At 39.6% G+C, this 9,299-nt stretch overlaps 1 protein-coding gene across 1 annotated transcript in view; it reads left to right on the top strand.

Annotated features, from left to right (window-relative positions):
• Positions 1-5,036: 5,036 nt before the first annotated feature.
• Positions 5,037-9,299, top strand: part of PRPSAP2 (phosphoribosyl pyrophosphate synthetase associated protein 2) — a 56,144-nt gene continuing 51,881 nt past the window's right edge. The window contains exon 1 of the mRNA XM_023529925.1: positions 5,037-5,170. The gene's annotated coding sequence lies outside the window, so the exon portion shown is untranslated. The remainder of the gene's footprint in view (positions 5,171-9,299) is intronic.

Raw genomic sequence — 9,299 nt, 5'->3', positions numbered from 1 at the left:
CCCTTGAATATGGTCAATGATGCAGTGCAGGCAAGCTGAACACTTCCATATTATGCAAAGAGTTTGAAAACTGAAAATAGGCAAGGGATTATCGAGTGTAGCAACAGACTAACCAAAAACTGCATTGGAATGGAACTGACCACAGGCTTTAAATCCTGGTCTGCTTCTTTCTTGCTCATTACCCATACCTATGTAACAAAACATCTTCAAACTCAGTGCCCTATAACAAAATTTTATTATCATCTCTCAATTTTCTGTGGTTTGACTGGGCTCAGTTGGGCGGTTCTCATTTGGGATCTCAAATACAGTTGCAGGTGGGTGGTGGCTGGGGCTGCAGTCACTGCTGCGTTGTCTGGACTGGATGTCCACCATGGCTTACTTCCATGGCCTTAATCGCATGGATAAGGAGAATGGGAAATGAGACATCAGATAAAGACAGATTTCAAAAGAATCTTTGGAGAATGGAAGGTGGGTGGAAAAGTGGTATCTGATATAAGAAAACAAAGGAAATTACAAGCTAACTGTCTGCAGAGAGGAGAAACTGATGAAGAACCAGCCATTTTTCCGCAAAACCCTGGAAGCAGTGATATGCAGGAGCTAGCTCATACTGGATCACTAGAACCAATTTATAAAATTTTAGAAATATTGTCTCTGTGTGGTGTAAATACTATACAGGCATACCTTGGAGATATTGTGGCTTGGGTCCCAGACCACCGCAATCAAGTGAATATCACAATAAAGTGAGTCACACAAATTTTTTGGTGTCCCAGGGCATATAAAAGTTATGGTCACATTATCTTGTAGACTATTAAGAGTGCAAGAGCATTATGTCTAAAAAACAATGTATATGTTGTAATTTAAAAATACTTTATTGCTGAAAAATACTAACCATCATCCGAGCCTTCAATGAGTCACAGTTTTTGTTCTTTTTTGCTGGTGGAGGGTCTTGCCTCCATGTTGATGGCTACTGACTGGTCAGGGAGGGTGGTGATTAATGAAGGTTGAGGTAGCTGTGGTAACATCTTAAAATAAGATGACTATGAAGTTTGATGCGTTGATTGACTCTTCCTTACACAAATTCTTTCTCTGTAGCAGGTGATGCTATTTGATAGCATTTTACCCACAGTAGAACTTCTTTGAAAATTGGAGTTAGTCTTCTCAAACCCTGCTGTTGTTATATCAACCATGTTTATGTAATAGTCTAAATCCTTTAAACAATCTTCACCAGGAGTATATTCCATCTCAAGAAACCACTTTCCTCATCCATAGGAAATAACTCCTCATTTGTTAAAGTTTTATTATGAGATTGCAGCAATTCAGTTATATTTTCAGATTCTACTTCTAATTCTAGTTCTCTTGGCATTTCCACCACGTCTGCAGTTACTCCTTCCACTGGAGTCTTGAATCCCTCAAAGTCATTCATCAGAGTTGGAATCAATTTCTTTTAAACTCCTATTAGTGTTGATATTTCAACTTCTTCCCACGCATTATGAATGTTCTTAATGGCATCAAGAATGGTGAATCCTTTCTAGAATGTTTTCGATTTACTTTGCTCAGATCCATGAGAGGAATCACTATGTATGGTAGCTATAGTCTTATGAAATGTATTTTTTTCAATAATAAGACTTAAAAGTCAAAATTACTCCTCAATCCATGGACTGCGGAGTGGATGATGTGTTAGAAGGCATGAAAACATTGATCTTGTTGTACATACCCATCAGAGCTCTTGGTGACCAGGTGCATTGTCAGTGAGTAATAATATTTTGAAAGAAACCTTTCTGAGTAGTAGATCTCAACAATGAGCTTAATATATTCAGAAAACCATGTTTTAAATAGTCGTACTGTCATCCAGGCTTTGTTCCATTTACAGAGTACAAGCAGAACAGATTTAGCATAATTCTTAAGGGCTCTAAGATTTTTGAAATGATAAATGAGCACTGGCTTCAACTTAAAGTCACAAGCTATATTAACCCCTAACAAGAGAGTTAGCCTTTCATTTGGAGCTTTGAAGCCAGGCATTGACTTCTTCTCTCTAGCTATGAAAATCCTAGATAGCATCTTGTTCCAATATAAGGCTGTTCTGTCTACATTGAAAATATGTTGTTTAGTGTAGCCACCTTCATCTTAGCTAGATCTTCTGGATAACTTGCTGCAGCTTCTACATCAGCATTTGCTGCTTCACCTTGCACTTTTATGTTATGGAGACGCCGACTTTCCTTAAACCTTATGAACCAAACTTTGCTAGCTTCCAACTTTTCTTCTGCAGCTTCTTCACCTCTCTCAGCCTTCACAAAATTGAAGAGAGTTAGGGCTTTGCTCTGGATTAGGTTTTGGCTTAAGAGGATGTTGTGGCTGGTGATCATCTATCCCGACCACTAAAACTTTCTCCACATCAGCAATGAGGCTGTTTCACTTTCTTATTATTTTTATGTTCACTGGAGTAGCACTTTTAATTTACTTCAAGAACTTTTCCTTTGCAGTCACAACTTGACTAACTGCTTTGTGCAAAAGGCCAAACTTTTGGCCTGTCTTGGCTTTCAACATGCTTTCCTCCCTAAGCAAATATTTAAGCTTTTGATTTAAAGTGAGAGATGTACGACTCTTCTTTTACTTGAACACCTAGAAGCCATCGTAAGGCCTAATTTCAATGTTGTTGTGTCTCAGGGAATAGGGAGGCTCAAGATGAGAGAGAAAATGGCTGGATGGTGAAGCAGTCAGAACACACACAATGTTTATCAACTAAATTTGCCATCTTATATGGGCATGGATCCTGGTGCCACAAAACAATATAATAGTAATATCAAAGGTCATTGATCACAGATGACCATAACAAATATAATAATAATGAAAAAGTTAGAATTTGTGAGAATTAATAAAATATGGCACAGAGACACAAAATGAGCAAATGGTGTTGGGAAAATGGCACAGATTGATTTGCTCTATGCAGCGTTGCCACCAACCTTCAATTTGTAAAAAAAGAAAAGCAATATCTTTAAAGCACAATAAAGTGAAGCACAGTAAAACGAGGTATGCCTGAATAATTCTGTGCTTGGAGGGGGTAATTCCGAGATCCTTAATTTTACAGACATTTCTTGAGTATCATACTCGTGCCAGGCAAGGTGCTGGGTATTGGGAAACAGTGATCAGCAGAATAGACAAAGGGCCTGCTTGCATGGGGCTTGTAGTCAATGAAGATATTTATAAAACAATCATCCAAATAAATACATAAATAGCAATAATTAGCAACCATAATAAGCTTAATGAAGGAAAAGTACAGGAAATAGGTTTCTTGGGGGAGGGTGGGAGTGATTTAAGGAAGACTTGAAAATGACGATTCAGCTGAGAGTAGTTTAAGTAGGAGTTAATGGGGGAGAGGACTGCAGGAGGGAGTGCATTTCTAGAGGTAGGCACGGTATGTGCCAGGGCCCTACAGTTCAGGAATGGAGGACCAAGCTGGTGAGAAAGAACAATGAGAAGGGAGAGAACTGGCCAATGATAGAAACCCAATTCACAGTGGCTTCAGAGAGTTGAGGGGAGGACTTTACTGGCTCCCGTAATTGAAAACTCCAGGGACCTACTGACTTCAAGCTTAAATTCAACTGGGCCCATCTATATCTTTCCCTCTCCCTGTCTCAGCATCTCTCTGCGGTTCCCCTCCTGGTATGCTGACAGGCGCTGCAGAAGAGCTAGCCTCTAAGGCACCGCTCTATACTCTGCGGGAGACTGTGTCTTGTATGCTTTGATTGGCTCCTTGGAGGGAATCAGCGAGCTGAAAGGGATGAGTTCCTCTGATTGGTCAGATACAATCACATGCCTACATATGTGCATTGTGGAGCCAAAGCCAGCAAACCGTGTAGGTGGGGTGGGTCCGGAGTTAGATCAGAGCGTAGAAGTGAAGTAAACCCAACAAAATTCCGCTGGGAGGGATTCAGTTTTGTCACGCGAATTTATCAGTGGGCTCGGAGGCCTATTTCTTTGCAGAGGTGTGTTCCTATATAGTTATTAGGCAAAGGAAATATCTTAAATGACTTCATTTCTTGACGTATCACCTAAACTATAATTCATGAATTGAGATGCTTGTATTCCTCAACTGTAAAATAAGGAAGCACAAGGTTGGACTTTGAGGACTAGCTGCTTCTAGCTAGCTGCACAACCACAGATGAATTACGTCATACCTCACTCTTGTGAAAAATCAAAAACAGAATCGGAGTTGCAGTGCAGTATAGGGGTTAGCCTAGTACAGACGTTGGTGCAGGCAGTCTGGATTGAAATTCTTGTCCACTTTGTCATTGGGCAAGTTATTTAACGTCGGTGTCTCAATTCTCACAACTATTAAAATGGAAATAACAATAATACCTGCCTCATACTCTTGTTACGCTTAACACATGGTAAGCACTTAAGAGAACCTGGCCTGACACAGGGTAAGTGCTACATATGTGTTTGCTATTATTATGTTACAAATATAATAAAGAGTAAACATACTTAAATTATAAAGAATTCATGCAATAGATATCAAAAGCACAATTCCTTTATAATAAAAGAAGAAAGGGCAATAAAGCAAACAATAATAATAACTGAGCGTTTATTATATGCCAGGAACTGCTGAAAGCTCTGCAGGTGTTACCTCATTTAATCGGCACAACCACCCTATGAGATGGGTGGTACTATCATATCTATTTTTCAAGTGAGGAAATAGAGTCCCAGAGAGAAGTGACTGTGCCCAAGGTTACAGGCCACTGAAAACTTGAACCCAGACATTTGTAATTCCAAACATCATACTCAGTGCACACTCAAATTCCTTGAAACCTGCCTTTCGCTTTCACAGCTGTCGTGGGGTTAGCAGCATCGCGGGCAATGAGGCACGGCCCCGCCCATCTCCCCACCCCTTGCGCTAGCCTGTGCCCCTTCTCAGGCCAGGCCAGAAAGCGCCTTTCCTTTCTCTCGGCGGGCCACGCCCACAGCCCGGAGCCAGGTGCCTCAGCCGTTCCAGCTCCTGGCCCCGCCCCCTGCCTCGCTTGCGGCCCCGCCCACAGGCCTCGCAGTCTCTGCAGACGTCCTACTTGCGCATGGAGTCGCCATTTTGCTCTTAAGAGACGTCGCCTGGAGACCCGGTCCTTTCTTCTTTCAACAGCCGAGGCTGCGACGGGGCCAGGGCTGGGGTCGGGGCCAGGTAGGCGGGCGGGGGCCAGCAACGAGTGGCGGCGTGGACCAGCGGGCTCCGCATTGGGGACGCAGGTGCAAGGGGCGGGGAGTCCCTCGGCGCCGGCTGGCGGACGGGTCGCGGTCTCAGGGCGGCGGCTAGGGAATGCAGCCCTGAGACCCTCGGCCTCGCCACCGCCGCTGCTTCCTCCCTCCCTCCTCTCCTGTCCGGGTCCGCGGGGCCTGGGCCTGGCGCGAGGCCTGGGGGCTACCCCTCTTCTGGCGCCGATGTTAAGCCCTGATTATGGGACCTACGGCTGGGCAGCTAAACAAGCCTCAAACTCTGTCATCACCGATTCCCAATCCGACAGGGCCTCTAATTTTAATTTGACTGGCTTTGCTAATCGCGGACATTTCTATACCACCCCCAAACGATGTTTTTATGCCACTCAAGAGTTCACCCAGCAGAGTTTGAGGGAAGACTTCGATGTAATTTTTAGATATTCTGCTTTAAAACGTTTTTCCCCAATATATTACATTAATGACAGATTTTCCTTCATTTTAATGTTGAAGCAGTTTGGGTGTTTAGCTTTTTGTAAGAAACAAAAGAAATGCGGTATGGGAATTTGGGACATGAGGAAGCGTGAATTCTAAAGTTAAAAAAATTTAGATGCACAAATAAAAATTAATCCCACATTATGAAACCCACTGAGTCATACATACCCTTGTCTGTATTCTTGCCCTGTCCTGGGCTGTACCATTATTACACAGTTTTGATTAGAGACTCTATGCTGCTCTTATTCACTAACAGCACTTTTACATAGTTCCGAATATTTACAGTTTTTAAAATATTGATTATATATTTAGAGTTTTACTTAACTACTCCATTATGGAACCTTTCCATGTATCCAGTGTTCCTCCTCTTAAATCGTGCAGTGAGTGACTATTATTGAGTGAGTATACAGCCTTTTCTTTCCTTGGAATAAATTCCCAAATGGGAAATACTGAATCAAAGTTATGTGTTCTCTTTCTGGCACTTGATAGAAACTGTTTTCCAAACAAGATATGTTTACAATCAGTGTTTTTCAAAATCCGGATATTTGACCATTTCCACTAACTGTAATGCAGAATTCAGTGGGGTGTCAAGCTATTTATCATGGTGTTGGGAAAGAGGCTGTGCAGCCTGCTGTTGCATACAACTGTCTGTATGAGAAGTCAGACTGAAACTGGAATAATGTCTGCTGCTTAGAGACCCATGCAGCCTCCAATAAGTTTCTTCATCTCCAAGCTTCACTTCCCTCATGTTTAAAATGGGTCTCCTTCTAGTACCTGCTTTATTGAGTTGTCCTAAGAATTCAGAGCGTTCAGAAAATGGTGTTAGCCATAAGAAAACGTACTGATGGAGAGAAGAGCAAAGTGCCTGGGATCATAGAGGCATAGAAGATTAATTCCATTTAGGTTTTGCTGTTCTAATTCTCTTTAATGCTGACATTAAAAACAGCTTTTCTTTGAGGTACATCACTAATAAAAATAATAATTCTTTATTCTGTGATTCCTTTTAGTTTGGAAACTACTTTCAATTCTGTTTATTAATCATTGCAACTCTGTGAGGTCAGGCTTTATTAATAGACATTTAACAAACATTTGCTGAGCTGCTACCATGTCCTAGGTGCTGTTCTAGGTATACAGTAGAGAATATAATAGTAGAAAGAAAACAAAACACCTCTGTTGTTTTGGACTTTAAGTTCTGGTTGGGGAAGCTGTTTCTACCAAATGTCTATCTCTTGTCAGGAAGGGAAAAGCTGAGGTCTGCAAGGCCAAGTGACCTGCCCAAGGCCTGGTAACTAGTAGCTATTGAAGGCTAACTCATCACATTCCTACTCTAGCCATATTTAGATAGAAGGTGTTTTACACAGTAAATACTTAAGAGGGAAAGCAAGACTTGAATTTAATACAAGCCTTCCTCATCTGAAATATGGATGGGTGGTTTTGAAATGATTACTAGCCTGTCCAAAGCAAGTGGTTTTTCAATGTGGTTTCATTTATGAAACTTAACAGTTGTTAAATCTCATTCAAAGAGGAGTACGATTTGCTTTTTTAAAGATGCTGAGATTCTCTGAAAAGAATCTTTTTATATATATGTGTTATAAATAATTCTCACATTCTCAATAAATTTAGGAAAATGTAAAAGCAACTATAGTTTATGGGGAGAGAAATGGAAATGTTCTCTTATGTGTGTGTATGTATGTGTATATGTGTGTGTGATTCTTAAATTTATTTTTCATTTACAGGTGACAGTCATATTAGTTTCAGATGTACAACATAGTGATTGGACTTTTATATACCTTATGAATTAATCTATTACCCATCTGACTCCATACATAGTTATTCCAATATTATTGTCTATATTCCCTTTGATGTACTTTATATCCCTGTGACTATTTTAGTAACTGTCAATTTGTACATCTTAATCCATTTTACCTTTTTCACCCATGATTTCACTTATTTGTGGAATCTAAGAGTATTTGTCTTACTCTGATTTATTTCATTTAGCGTAATACAAATGGCAAGATTTCAGTCTTTTTGCTGAGTAATAGTTATTGTATATATGTACCACATCTTTATTCTTTCATCTTAGGTTGCTTCCATATCTTGGCTATTGTAATAATTCTGTAATAAACATTGTGCTGCATATACATTTCCTAATTAGTGTTTATTATTCTTTGGATAAAAATCCACAAATGGAATTGCTGGGTCCTATGGTAGGTCTGTTTTTAATTTTATGAGGAAACTCCATACTGTTTTCCATAGTGGCTGCACCAATTTACAGTCTCACCAACAGTGCCTGAGGGTACCAATTTGCAGTCCCACCAGCAGTGTATGAGGGCTTTTTTTTTCTCTGCATCTTCTCCAACATTTGTTAATACTTGTCTTGTTGATAACAGCTATTCTAACAGGTGTGAGATGGTATCTCATTGTGGTTTCGATTTGCATTTCCGTAATAGCTAGCAATGTTGAACATCTTTTCATATGTTGGCCATTTGTATATCTTCTTGAGAGAACTGTCTGTTGAGATCCTCTGCCCATTTTTTGATTGGATCATTTTTTTTTGTTGTTATTGAGTTGTATGAGTTCTTTGTATATTTTGGATATTAGGCCCTTATCAGAGGCATTGCTTGCAAATATATTTTTCCATTCAGATGGTCATCTCTTTACCTGTTGATAGTTTCTTTTGCTGTGCAGAGCTTTTTAGTTTGATATAGTCTCATTCATTTATTTTTGCTTTTATTTCCCTTGCCTTTGAGGTCAAACTCATAAAATCTTCTTTAAGTCCAAGGACCATGAGTTTAGTTCTTCTGTTTTCTTCTATGCACTTTATTGTTTCAGGTCTTATATTCAGGTCCTTAATCCATTTTGAGTTAATTTTGGTGTGTGGTGATAGACAACAGTCTAGTTTCATTCTTTTGCTGATTGCTTCTCAGTTTTCCCAGCACCATTTATTGAAGAGGCTTTCTTTTCTTTTTGGCTCTTTTGTCGAAAATTATTTGCCCACATAAACATGGGTTTCTTTCTGGACTGTCGATTCTTTCCACTGGTCTGTGTGTTTTTTTCTGCCAATACCATGCCATTTTGATTATTGTCACTTCATAGCATAATTTGAAGTTGGGCAGAGTTATGCCTCCAGCCTCGTTCTTTTTTCTGAGGATAGCTTTGGCAGTTTGGGGTCTTTTGTGCTTACATACAAATCTGATGATTTTTTGTTCTATTTCTTTACAAAATGATGATGGGATTTTGATGGGGTTTGCATGAAATCTGTATAATGCTTTAGATAGTAAGGTCATTTTAACTATGTTGATTCTTCCAATCCAAGAACACGGAATTACTTTCCATTTCTTTGTATATTCTTCTTCTTTGATTTCTTTTAATAGGGTCTTATAGTTTTCATTATATAGGTCCTTCACATGTTTCATTAAATTTATTCCTTGGAATTTATTTTATTCTTTTTGTTGCAATTGCAAAATAAATTATTTTTTCCATTTCTTTTTCTGACACTTCATTATTAGCGTATAGGAACACTGTGGATTTTTGAACATCATTTTATATCCAGAAACTTTACTGTATTTGCTTACTGTTTTTAGTAGTTCTTTAGAAGTCTTTAG

The sequence above is a fragment of the Pteropus vampyrus genome, unplaced genomic scaffold, assembly GCF_000151845.1.
Source record: "Pteropus vampyrus isolate Shadow unplaced genomic scaffold, Pvam_2.0 Scaffold44, whole genome shotgun sequence".
Lineage (NCBI taxonomy): Eukaryota > Metazoa > Chordata > Mammalia > Chiroptera > Pteropodidae > Pteropus > Pteropus vampyrus.
The sequence above is the reverse complement of the archived record's forward strand: the minus strand, read 5'-3'. Positions and strand labels throughout refer to the sequence as shown.